Source organism: Parus major, chromosome 14, assembly GCF_001522545.3.
Source record: "Parus major isolate Abel chromosome 14, Parus_major1.1, whole genome shotgun sequence".
NCBI classification, from domain to species: domain Eukaryota; kingdom Metazoa; phylum Chordata; class Aves; order Passeriformes; family Paridae; genus Parus; species Parus major.
Genome location: NC_031783.1, coordinates 457853 through 470635, shown reverse-complemented (window position 1 = coordinate 470635; position 12783 = coordinate 457853).

Sequence of the window (12783 nt, the reverse complement as noted above, 5' to 3'; positions counted from 1 at the left end):
CGTGGTTAAATGCCATTCAGAGTTATAGTTGTGCCCTCCACAAGTCTTTGACTGAAAGGTTTCTGACTGGGCTTATCCTCCTGATCCCTCAGCCATGAGATGAAGGAGGCAGATCTGGAATCCCATGGGGAAAAGCGCAAGCCCAGCAAGCCCAGTGACCAGCACCTCATCCTCCCAGCCTGCATGATGCTGGATCTTCTGTCCCATAAATGACTGGGAGTACAGATTTTTGAACCGTGAGCATTCCAGAGCAGCACTGACATTGGCTGCACCAGCTCAGCAGCCTAGCTGGCTGCAGCCAGAACTCTTCCACTGGCAGTGGCTGGGGCACAGTCTGTTCCTCTTCCTTAAACGTCCTCCTTGTGCTGAAATCCTTCTCCTTAAACTTCTTTGGGTTTATGTGAAGACCCACATGTCCCTCTCTTTTCCCCCTCTGTGCAGCTCTTGGCTGTGCTGCAGGGAGCCAATCCCTCTCCTAGAAGTTTTTTTTCTATTTGCATCCTTACCTGCTGCAGGGGTCTTGAGTACGCTATGCTTGGCATACTCAGCTTGATGATGCCCTGAATTCAAGGCCAAGAAAGGCCACAAGTCACATGAGGTTGCCTCACTCATTCACTGTGAATTCTGTAGAGCAGCAACTTGTCCAGTTTTCTTCAAGGGAGGTTTAGGGCTGAAACTCCACAACTGGATCCAAGAGTACATCCAGACCAGTATCTTATAAATGGACTTCCTGCATGGTAAATCACACCTGCCTGAGGATAGCCCCGCCAGCTGCAGCAGCATGACAGTGGCCATGGGGCTGCTGCTGAGCTGTGGTGCCCTGCAGTCTGAATTCTGACGGACAGCTGGCACAAGAGGTCATCTGCATCAGTCCTTGGCACCCCCAGAGCTTTGCCACAAGCAGCTGTGTCTGTGTAGTGCAGCACTCTGCAGCCACCCCCTCCCCTCAGGATAACCCTTGGGCACAGTTCAGCAGTGGAACTGGGCTTCCTCGCTGCTTCCACAGCCAAAATGCTGCAGGACTTCCCCATGGCCACAGTCAGATCAAGTTACTGGGGAAAGAGGCAGTAGTGTCTCAGAGATGTGAATTTCCCAAGGTTTGGCTGCCTGTTTCACAGAACCAGGCAGTGAACTCCAGCACTGCTTCCCACAGGGAAGGGCTGTGATGGGGCTGGAACCCTGCTGGGGAGAACAATCTTGGTAACCCAGCCTTGAGACAAAGCCAGAGGCAAATGGATTTCAGCAATTCCACAGCTCACAGAAATACTTGTGGATATCTGTAAGGATCTGCCTAACAAACAGTCATAATATCTCTCAAGTTCATTAGGCTTTTCTTGCGCTTCAGAACACCAGCCACAGCTCCTGCAGGATACTATGCTCTTGTGGGGCAAAGTAATTCCCAGAGTCATGGCTTTCCTTTCAGCTCACCATGGGTTGTGCCCCAGGGTTGACTCCAGCTCAGAAACTGAACTCAGCAGACCAGCTGAGTTCAACTTGAGGACTGCAGAGCCATAACTCCCAGAATTCCTGAGGGTATGGGTCTCCTCGGGATGGCTTTCTTCCCTAATGAGCAATAACAGACTCATGAACAGATTTTTGAAATTGCAGAAGTGGAAACCACAGGAGGAATAACTGACTCACTGAGGAAATCTTATTAATGTGTTCTACAAAGTCTTGGGGTGGAGGCAGGGGCAAGTTAGGGCTTTCCAAGGAAGTGTGGGACCACCTCTCCAGACAAGCTGCCTGCCTTGTGCTCAGCCCTCTGACAGTGTTGGAGACACCTCCAGCTCAAACCAGTCTCTTGGGGAGCATTTCTAGCCCATATTTAGGAGGGAAATGTGCTACTTCTCTGGTTGGTGGGAGAAGATGTTTGCTCTAGCCTATTCCCTGGGTCAGAGCAACCTGCAGCTGGGTCAGATACAGTCCCAGTTCCTGGGCTGTCCTGAGAGCTGTTTGCAAAGAAGAGGGTTCAGGGCTGCCCAAAGGAAGTGGAAGAAAAAAAGTGTGCTGTAAACCAATACAAACATACCAGGCAGAAGGTTTTGGCTTGATTCGCTCATGACCTTTGCCATGGTCTGTCCCTCAGGTGGCCAGAGCCTGCTTGCTGGGACTGGATATGTGTTTCCTTATACACACAGCAAGGGTACACTCCAGTCAGCTCCCACCCTGCCTTTATGCTGGTTTTCTTGGGCAGGGGATTGTTTTTAAGGGTTTAATATTTAATCCGTGCTCTACTGAAGAGGAGAACTTGTAGAGGTCACAAGAGCCTGGGAGATGGCTGCTCAAGGTCCTCATCCTTCCCAGGCTCTGTGTGCCTCCAGCCTGGGAGGTTTTCAGAAGGGCAGTGATGTGAAATCTAGGGATGTGAATCCATGTGAAAAGCCACTTGCCAGGGATGATGAAAGGCACATGATGAATGTACCCCTCCAGGCAGGAGAGCTGCAATGCAAGCACAGGGAAGAGGGAAGACAGGGAAGTTTTGAATTTCTGGCAGTTTTCTGCAGAAACACAGTGCACTGAGCAGGAGCAACCATGTCCAACAGTGAGCCCTTGTGGTGCCAGGCACTGCCACAGCAATGCTGATCCCCCTGGTCACACCAAGGCTGTAGGACCAGCTCTGTTCCTGCTTATGCATGGGATCAGGGTCTCCCTTCTCCCAAGGCTGCAGAAATGGGGATTATCCAACAGGTCGCACCTGGTGCCTAGAGCCACCACTGTCCCCTGTGGAGCAGTCCTGCCCTGGCCCTAAACAACCCTGGTGTTCTCCAAAGGACCTTGTCCTGAACCCACCCTCCCTGCTGCTGGTCCCTCACCATCACCAAAACAACCACGGTTGGATCTGTCCTGAATGCCCTTGTGGGCCAAAAATCCCTATAACCTAATCCCAAGTGTCTCCTGCTGCCCTTCCTGCAGGCTGTGCCATTCCCAGGGCTGCATGGTGAGATCCACCTCCCTCCTAGCAGCCCCAGCTGGGAGCTCCGAGCCTGCAGATCCCAGTGAGCTGCAGAGATCTCAATCCAGGGGCTGCTGCAGCACTTGGGAGTTTTTCTGCAAGCATGGAAATGGGGAGGGAGGGCTGGACCACGAGGATGAAGCCCAGGGAACAAGCAGTAGCCGGGTGAGCCAGTGCCTCAGCAGATATTACTAATACACATGTACAGGCATTCTGTAATAACGAGCTATTCCTGAGCTCAGCTTCCCTGTGTGATCCTGACTGTGTCAGCTGATGGGGAAAAAAGTCTCTGTGTGGAAGAAATGGCTGTTCCTTGGAAAGGCATGGGACTGTGCAGGCCATCTCTCGCCTCTGGGCTCAGCCAGCCTGGAGCCAGCTGTGTGTGAGGGATGGATGAGGACAGAGCCTTGTGTATCCGGGAGGGAAGATGGAGGAGGGACCAAGCAGAGATTTGGTTGAGATGTTTGGCTGGGTGGAGGTTCCCTGTTCTGATCTTAGTATGGAGCTGCAATCTAATCACAGTCCCCGTGTGTTGAAGGGAGGTGTCCTCCCTTTCTCAGCACACACCAAGCATGTCCAGCAGCCTTCTCAGTCCAGGGACAGGAGAGTGTTTGGAAGAGACTCCAGTGCAGGACCAGGCTGTGAGGACATCATCTGTCTGTGCTCATCCCAGCTGTCTCCAGTTTCCATCAGGGACTAAAGGTGATGGTGTTTCCCCCTTTCCCAAAAGGAATCACAAAGCCAATTTTATGCCCCCTGTAAAACCTCTTGTTTTTTTAACCCTCAAAGCAGTGCTGGAAAACACAGTGCTTGATTGTCACTTTTATTTTTCCCCAGGCTTCATGCCATGTCTATCCTTACTCTGGCTCTCTGAACAATGCCTAAACTTTCTGAACAAATAAACAAAATACATAAAATCAGCTTTTCTTAATCTGTTCAACATATGCTGCCCTTTAATTTCTGTGCTGTACTTAGAGGATATAGTAGAAAGAGGAACCAATTGTTTTCATATCTCCCTCACATCTTTCCACTGAGTCTCTTCTCCCTCTTCCCCTTTTCTGAGCCAACATCCCTGTATGATCTTTTGTCATCTGCAAACGCTCTTGCCCTTTTCATCTGCAGCCACTGAACTTTGCTATCTTGGCTGTGTCTTCTCCAAAACTCAGTGATTAATTCAGCCATGGCTCTGCCCCAGCAAGGAGCCCAAACTGAAGCTGTCTCTGCAGTAGGGAACACCTGCAGAGCCCATGTCAGCTGTCTGTGGTCAACAGTGGCCAGTGACACCTGGCCTGTGCCAGCCATGGTGTAGCCACAAGCCCAGGGCAGTGATCATGCTCTTTGCTGGGCACTGCTGAGACACCTCTGGTTCTGGGGTCCTCACAAAAAGAAAGACATTGAGGGTCTGGAGCGTGTCCAGGGCAGGGAACAGAGCTGGGAAGGGGCTGGAGCAGCAGCAGCAGCTGAGGGAGCTGGAAAGGGGCTCAGCCTGGAGAAAAGGAGGCTCAGGGGGCCCTTCTGGCTCTGCACAACTCCCTGACAGGAGGGGACAGCCGGGGGAGTTGGGCTCTGATCCCAGGGAACAGGGACAGGATGAGAGGAAATGGCCTCAAGTTGTGCCAGGGGAGGTTCAGGTTGGTTATTAGGGAAAAATTCTCCATGGAAAGGGTGGTTGGACATTGGCACAGGCTGCCCAGGTAGCGATGGAATTGCTGTTCCTGAAAGTGTTCAAGAAACAAGTAGGCTTAGTGTATTTGGGGACATGGTTAAGTGGTGGCCTTGGTCAAGATAGGGTAGTGCTTGGATTCAATGATCTCAGCTGTCTTTTCCAACCGAAACAATTTCATGATGGATGGGCAGCCTAAAAAGCACTAGGAAACAGAGGACTGAGCTTTGGAAACCCAGGGGACATTATGCAGATCTGCTGCTTTGGTGGCATTGAGGTGAGCAGGTCCATGGCACACTGTAATTTCTGCTATCAAATATCATCTTTCTTGGGTATTTCAGCACTGAGGGCAGCACATCTACCAGCAGTGGTGGTCACGGGCTGAGGCCTGGGATGAACCTGTAGCACAAATGTAAACAGCTTGCAGGAACCTGTAGATAACCAGCTACCCCCCACTCTACTGAAAACTTAACTGGAGACTTTTGGGGTATCTGAATTTCCCTGTGGTGTGTTCTCTTTGCTAGGTCAGGTCTGAATAAGGCCATCTTTGACAAGGCATGATGGAGCTTCCTTCAAAGGAGGTGTTGCATACCACTCCCATGGTAGATGATGAGCGTGGGCAGAGGAAGTCCCAATCAGCCTGTGGCACACAAGACAGAGATGAGGCAGCCCCAGACTGGGGTCCCACATGGGTCTGCCTCCATTTTTCCTGGCTGCAGCAGCCAGAAACATTCAGGGCTCAGTTTCCTTTGCAGTGTGACAAATCCCAGCCCTGGGACTCGGCTGGTGGTGAAATCTGTGGTTTTTTCTTCTCTGTCCTGCCAAGGCAGCTCTAAAATACCATCTCTTGGGGCTGGGTATGTCCCTGGCTGCAGGCAGCAGCACTTGGTCTCCAGAGGCTTAGAAGAGAAGGCAGCTCATGAAGCCAGAGATGGGGCAGACAGAGTTCGGACCACCATACTTGGTCTCAGGATATGAATTTTGGGTCTGGATGAGCATTTCTTGCAACCCAAGAGGAACAGAAACTCCCTCCCTCTGCCGCAGCTTTTTCTGCATTCTTGCAGTTTTGCTCCTTCCCAGCTTGCTTGTTCCAGAGGAGGTGCCCATGCTTTTGGAAAACAGGTGCTGCTTCCTGCAGCCGCCAGTGGCTACTGTGGGCCGCCCGCCCCGGGCGGGGTTCGCATGAGCAGATGTCACTTCGTCCCCATGATTAGTCAGCTGTCCTCTCACCACTGCCAGGACGTTTCACAGTGGCAGTTGGAGGAGAGGAACTGCCTGCAAGGGAGACGTCAAACCCAGGAAATACAAAAATTACGCTTAAAAAGTCTCGTGTCTTTTTGCTCAACTGCAGCTCCTGGGGCAGCCAGGGCTTGGTTTTCCCCAGCAAACCGAGTAAGGAAACAGCCTGAGAGGGGAATAACCATAAACACATTCCTGCTGCCTTTCAGTCTGTCCTTCCTCAAGCGAAGCGATAGCTGAGTGCTGGTTAAGTTGGCTCACCTACAGCATTTTGGGTTGAGTGGTCCTGGGCAGCAGAGACGTGGCTAGGTAAGGCACAGGCTGCCACATCCTTTTCCTGACAATGGGGCAGGGAGGTAAGGCCTTGGATATCCTGCCCCACTGTGAACTGTCAGGGGCTGCCAGAGGCCAGAGCACATCTCCCGTGGTCCCCCTAGCCAGGCAGAGTGACATTGGGGCACTGCCCAGAAATATACCTGCAGAAAAACTGGTCACCCCAACCCATGCATAGAACAATTGTTGGAGGCAATCTGACCCTGTTTTGGCAAATTTCTTCACCCAGTCAAAAATATCCTTCTCTAGGTATGTAAGTCAAGCCCAATGGAGAATGGGGGGTAACACTGCATCCATGAGCTGAAGAGGACAGGAGCTTCGGGGGCTCCCCCAAGCTGCCACTGGGACCATCTCAGTCTCATCTCCAGCTCTTGAGGTGTCCATAGGCATGGGAACCCTGTGAGAGAGGCTAGCAGGCATGGCATGGCAGCATGCCAGAGGTGATGCTCCATCAGAGTGCAGAAGCCAAGGCAGGAGGAGCACAAGCACAGCAGCCGTGTAGGAATACCTGGGAAGTGCCAGAGCGATTGGATTTAATTTGCTAATTGGTAGTGAGGACTCTGATATGAGCTGAGCGAGGCAGGGAGGGGAGAGGAGACTCCTGTCCTGGTGCATCTTGCGGCAGCGGTTCTTCAGTACCTCATGCTCAGCATCTCTGCAGGAAGGTGCTGTTCTGCCAGCCAGCCAAGGGTTTATCTCCCTCCCTACCTGCCAGGGCCACAGGCCAAGGGAGAGCTGGCAGCACAGTGAAGCAGGATGTGGGGGCAGAGCCATGGCACTGGCCCAGCTCAGTGACAAAGAACACATTGGGAGCAGCCCAGCACATGGTTCTGAAGCAGCTCCCACCCAGGCAGCAGAAAGTTTCTGCCCTCACCAGCCTGGATTTTCTCCCCCAAAATGGAGTGTAATGACCCAAAATCATCCTTCCCTTCCTTGGTGCCCTGTGACTGCCTTATTCTCACCATCTGCCAGCAGTTCCATCTTGAAAAAGGTTGTGGCTGGGCCTGGGTTTGTCCTGTCACATCCTGTCCCCAACATGATCCTCTCCCCATGTCTTCAGGGCAGCTCCCAGTGCTGGAAAACATAGCAGTTAAAAAAATAGTTTTATATAACTTCAGCCAGATTTATTCACCTTTGCCCTGGGGGAAGGGAACTGAAGCTTCTTCCCAGGACATTGTTTCTCCAGGTGAGGCCTGATTGGCTTAACATAGCAACAGACTGGGAGTCAAAAAGACAAAAGGCCATCAACATCAACTACGGAAAGGACTTTAAAAAAATTGAAGAATGAAGATCTAATTAGCATCAGAGGCAAGGAGATTCAGATCCAATGGGAAACTGAATACTTGGGGTCACTCAACTCTGGACCAATGAACTTTGAAATAGTGCATCTCTGTGGGTTTTGACTGTAAAAAGTTTTGGGGAAATATTGTAAAAGCACATATCATGGAATGATTCTCTCTGCACACCCGGGCTATGTGTGGATGAGATAATTTCTGTGGTACATGCTGGCTAGAACAACATCCTGGCTAGATAATAAAGTAATGCCTTGACTCTCTAACATAAAAATGTTGTTGAAGAGTTTTTGTTTTTCCCTAAGTTTCGGTGACACCAGGGCAGCAGGAGAATATCCACAGTTAGGAGAGTTCCAGTGGCATCCCAGGCTGGCTCCAGGCTCTCTCTGTGGGGTGGTGTCTGCCATGGCTGTGGGAAGATAACAAATACTGCCTTCACCCACAAGCCTCTGGCAGGAAAAACCCATGGCTGGAAGACTCCAGTGCTGGACTAACCTGAACACTGGGTTTGTACTTCTCTGGGTGTCTCTGCAGGGAGCCCTGGAACACAGCCCACACATGGCTCCCAGCCACCAAGCATCCTTCCCACACTGCATCCCTGTCTCACCAAGCATCATGTCTCCAAAATTGCCTCTCCAGGATCTGTCAGCTGTTCCAGACCCCCATTTGCAGACCAGCTTCCCAAAAACCAGGAGTGGGACATGGTGGGAGGTTGGTGTTCTGGCTCTCAGTGTCTGCTTCCAAGATGCAGTGTAGGAACAGGATCCATGCTGGGAAAACCACATTGGCTCCTCTTAGAAATACAAACCCTGCCACGACAGGTGCAGCTGGTTGGTTGCTGAGGGGTGCCAAGGGGAAGGGGGCATGCAGAGCCCACCCAATGCTCAAGAAGTTCCTTCCTTTTCCATGGGTAAAGGTGGAACCATACAGTGATGCCACAATGGAGAGAATCTCCCAACCCAACAGCAGGAGCCACACATTGTCCACCAGTAACTATGGTAACCCAGAGCAAATAAATGCTATTTTCAAACCACAGACAGAACCTCCTGATGGGAAGCCCTGGCTGATCCCCTCTGCCAGCTGAGTGTTGGCAGCTGGCACAGCCCTGTGGAAGGAAGGATGAAGACCGGCCCCACACAATGTGTGGTCCTGGAGAGGCCCCTGACAGGGCATTTCAGGAATAGGATGGCAGAAAAAAAATAGTTTCTCTCCACACCATTCCCAGGAGCTGAAGAAACTGTAGGAACACGGATGTTTTCCCAGCTATAGTCACACAGAAGGATGGTGTGAAAAAGGGGAAAATCAGAGGGTTTACATTGGATGGGAAAGTCCTGGACAGAAAGATGAGAAAGGAAAGGTATTAGATCAGGGTAGATGGGGATATGGGATGGGATGGGATGGGATGGGATGGGATGGGATGGGATGGGATGGGATGGGATGGGATGGGATGGGATGGGATGGGATGGGATGGCTCATCAGGAAGTCCAGCACCGATAAAATCCCAGGTAAGAGTTAACAGCTCAGTGTGGGCATCAGTTAATTAAGACCCAAACAGAGCAAGAGAAGCCCCATTTGCAAATGGCCCAAAGTCCTGACTCTGGGAGAGAGGAGGAGCTGGGGGATGGGCCCCCAAGGCCCGTGACTCCTGCCCTGTGATTTCAGTGAGACACCACAGGAGACACTGAATGAGGAAGTTCTCCACAGGGTTTGGTGGAGGCTGAGGGTAATGCATCAACTGCCAGACCTGCATTTCTCACATCAGTTGCAATTAACAGAACATTTACTGCCACATAAGAAGTCAAAAAACAGCTGCAATTGCTTTGTCACAATGTACCAGTACACCTGCATCATTATTCAGAAATGGCAATGACTATCATATCTGGCCATACTATCATTACCTAAATACACCCTTAAGCGTCCTGTGAAAAAATCACATCAGCTACCTGTCTGCCCAGAAAATGACCAAAAGAAAGATGTACAGTTTGCAACCCCCTCAAGTTTCTTGACATACCTCATATATTTTTGAACAGTCTCAAGTTCCTTTGACCTTCAGGGACCTCCTAATCCCAGCACTAGCTCACTTAGCTAGTGGGGCACTCAGCTCCACTGAATCTGTCAGACCTCCAGACTGAAACTCCACTTGGGCTTGTCCTGAGCTGAGCTGCATTTTTAACACCTTAGCACCAAATTCCCTCATGGCACCCAGGGGACCAGAGTATTCCCTGCCAAAGCACCTCTGTCCTGCAATAGTGCAACTGCATGCTGGCACCTCTGTATGCAGACCTGTCCTGGAGGGGCAGGGTGCTCCCAGCTGGCTTTCAGACCCCTTCCAAATTGCTTTGTGGCATGAGCAAAACTGCCAGCATTGCTGTGGCTTTTAGAAGCAGAACCCCTGGCAAACAGCTCTTCAACTTGCCAAAAAAGCAGCTGGGTCAGGGCAGGTCAGCAGCCCTGGAGTCCCATAAGTCAGCATGGAGTAGCCAGTCTCCAGCTCCTGCTCACTGGAAGCAGCTGACAGAGGCTGGAGCCCTCTAAAATTGCTCTCCAGGATGTTTGGTCCATGCACAGACAAGACCCAGGGCAGCAGGAGAGTCATCTGCCACTAGGCCGCTCAGAAAATACCCCCCAAAAGGTGGTGGCACCTACCACATGCACCTGCTGGAAAGCCCACTTCATCCCTCTGCTCCTTCCTTGGCAAGAGAACAGGCAACCCAAAATCCCTCTTAGGCTGGGTTTGGTTTGGTGTGGTGCCATGCCATGCTGTGTGGTGAATTCAGCTCAAAAGAAAAAGGCAGAATTGGAGGTGCCACCCTCGCATCCCCCAGGTAAATGTGGGTGTGTTGGTGCCAGCCTGGTGAGCGCCCGGCGCCAGGGCGAGGGGGTGAGTGCTGGTTGCTGTGGGAACAGGAATTCGGGTTTTTCTGCATTCAGGCTCTGGCTCTTTGCCTTTGATGTTGTGTTTGCCTCCCAGTTTGCTTTGAATTTTGTTCCCTCCCTCCTTCCATTGCCCTTTCCCTGAGGAAGAAATAACTGTGCACCTCCACAAGGCAGAAACAGAACAGGCATGAGAGTCTTGGTGTCCCCACTGAGGGGTGGCAGGGGTACAGCGACATCCTGGGTAGGGCTGGGTGTGTGCAGCAACCATGGGGTCAGAACAGAGCCAGGTTTGACTGAGAGCCCCCAGCCAAGGATGCCATCGCTCTCAGGTCTGCAGGGCCAGGAGGCGCAGCTGCAGTGGCAGTGCTGCTGCTGGTGGGAGCACCACGGCTCTTTCAAACAGCAGTATTGTAGAAAGGACTTAAATTACTTTTGGGTACCTGCTGCAGCACAGCAAGCATGATGGGGAGCTGGGAGAGGTCACATGTGCTGTCACTAGTATACAAATAGTCCTTCCCTTCCTCTGGCCCACATGGACTTTGTGCATTCTTGTGTCCATACACTCCACTGATCACAGCCACACCTGGGCCACCAGTGTGGCTCCACGGGCATCTCAGGAGGATGCTTGGACCACAGTCCCTCCACTGGCCTGATCAGTCCAGGGTAGTGTGGAGAGAGTGAGGAGGACTGGGCAGTCCTGGGTGAGTGAAATGATGTGGATGCTCTAGTTTTCAGCACCCAGACCTTCCCTCTGCGCAAACCTTTAAGGGTGCTGGCACCAGCATGTGTAGTGGGAACCATGGTAACTCCACCATGACCTCCATGGCTCCCCCTTGGTAGGAGGAGGCTGAATAAATACATGCCAAGGAAAATATAAAATGCAATGTTTTGAAAGGAAATTTTGTTGCCAAGAGCTTAAAAATATATCCTTGCTGTGAATCAGCAAGTTCAGGTGAATTTATTGGACCTTTAGTACTGGAGAACTGAGACCCAGAGGCACTGAGGAGTCCCAAACAAAGAGCATGGGAGGAGAAGAAGAAAGAAGAGGGCTTGGCTCAAGGTGCCTGACCACAATGCAGGAGCAAGGAGACTCCCAGTATCCCGCAGTTCCAAAGGGGGGAGGGAGGGAAGCTCAGCCCTTGGGGCCCCACTGCTCAGCATCTCCAGAGACACGGCATCCCCAAAGTGCCACCACTGCCACAAGTCGTGAGCTCACAGCTACAAGGAGGCTCTTTGTTCACTGGGATGGCTGCTCACTGCAGATGGAGCAATGAGTGGGGATGGGACCGGATGATCTGTGAGAAGCCACCAGCCAGTGAGGGGCAGCGAGGCTGGGGCTGTGGGTGGCATGGAATTGGCACAGCATCCTGTGTGTGCATCTATAGAGCTGCTCCATTTGCAGCCAGGGCTGCCCACTGGGACCCGGGAGAGGCACAGGGAGGCAGCAGGTGCAGGCACAAGGGGAAGAACATTCTCTAGGGGCCCCTAAAATCCACCCTGGGCCCTGTGTTCCTGCTCCAAATATTGATGCTGGTGCTGCTCCAGTCTGTTGGTGTCCTTGAGGCTTTGAAGCTCTCACCCAACAACATGGCAGCACCCATCACCCATGGATAAATTCCATGGGGCAGATATCTGGGCTCATCCCTGCCAGCCAGGATGCTCTGATGGGCTCTGCACCCTGCAGGGTCCCCTCACTGCAACCAGACCAGGCACAGTGTTGGGAGAAATGTCCAGTCTAGGTGAGGGCTGGTGGCCAGCCCTGGTGAACACCAGGAGGGCACAGACCTGAGCACCAGGGTGGGATGAGGCACCACTCCTCACCCTCTCAGAACCAGCGTGCCCTGATGCCAGTCCGCAGCACATGCCAGCCAGCTCTACCCGCTGCAGTGCCAGGGCCCTTTGTGCTCAAGCAGCAGCAAGGAATTTGCCAAAGTAAATCCTGACCTCAGTTTCCCTGTGGGCTCTAACAAGGCTGAGATGTCCAGAAAAGTGGCAACACAGGGTAAAAGGCAGGTGGCCCTTGAGTAATTAAGAGATCTGGTGTTTGGGGACACAGAAGGCTCAGCCATATTTGTGGCAGCAGAAACTCTTAATGAACCCCCAAATCCTGGGTAACAGAATGGCATCAGTCACCCTTCCAGGATGGGCTGTAGGAACATCCCCCTGGGAAGTTTTGGCGTGGGGTTGGCTCAGAGGACTGCCTGCAGGAGAGCAGGTGGCAGAGCCTATGGAGGGATGATACCATGGCTCAGACCCAGCCCACCCACTCTCCTCCAGCCCAGGGGAAAGGATGGGCCGGAGGCTGGCTGTCACATGTAGAGTAAAATGTGACCTCCTGAGTAGTACACAAAGATTTTTACAGTTTGAACAGTAGAATGTTGTCACCATAAGGTGCCTTCTTTGTTAAAATACCCCATGCTGTGTCA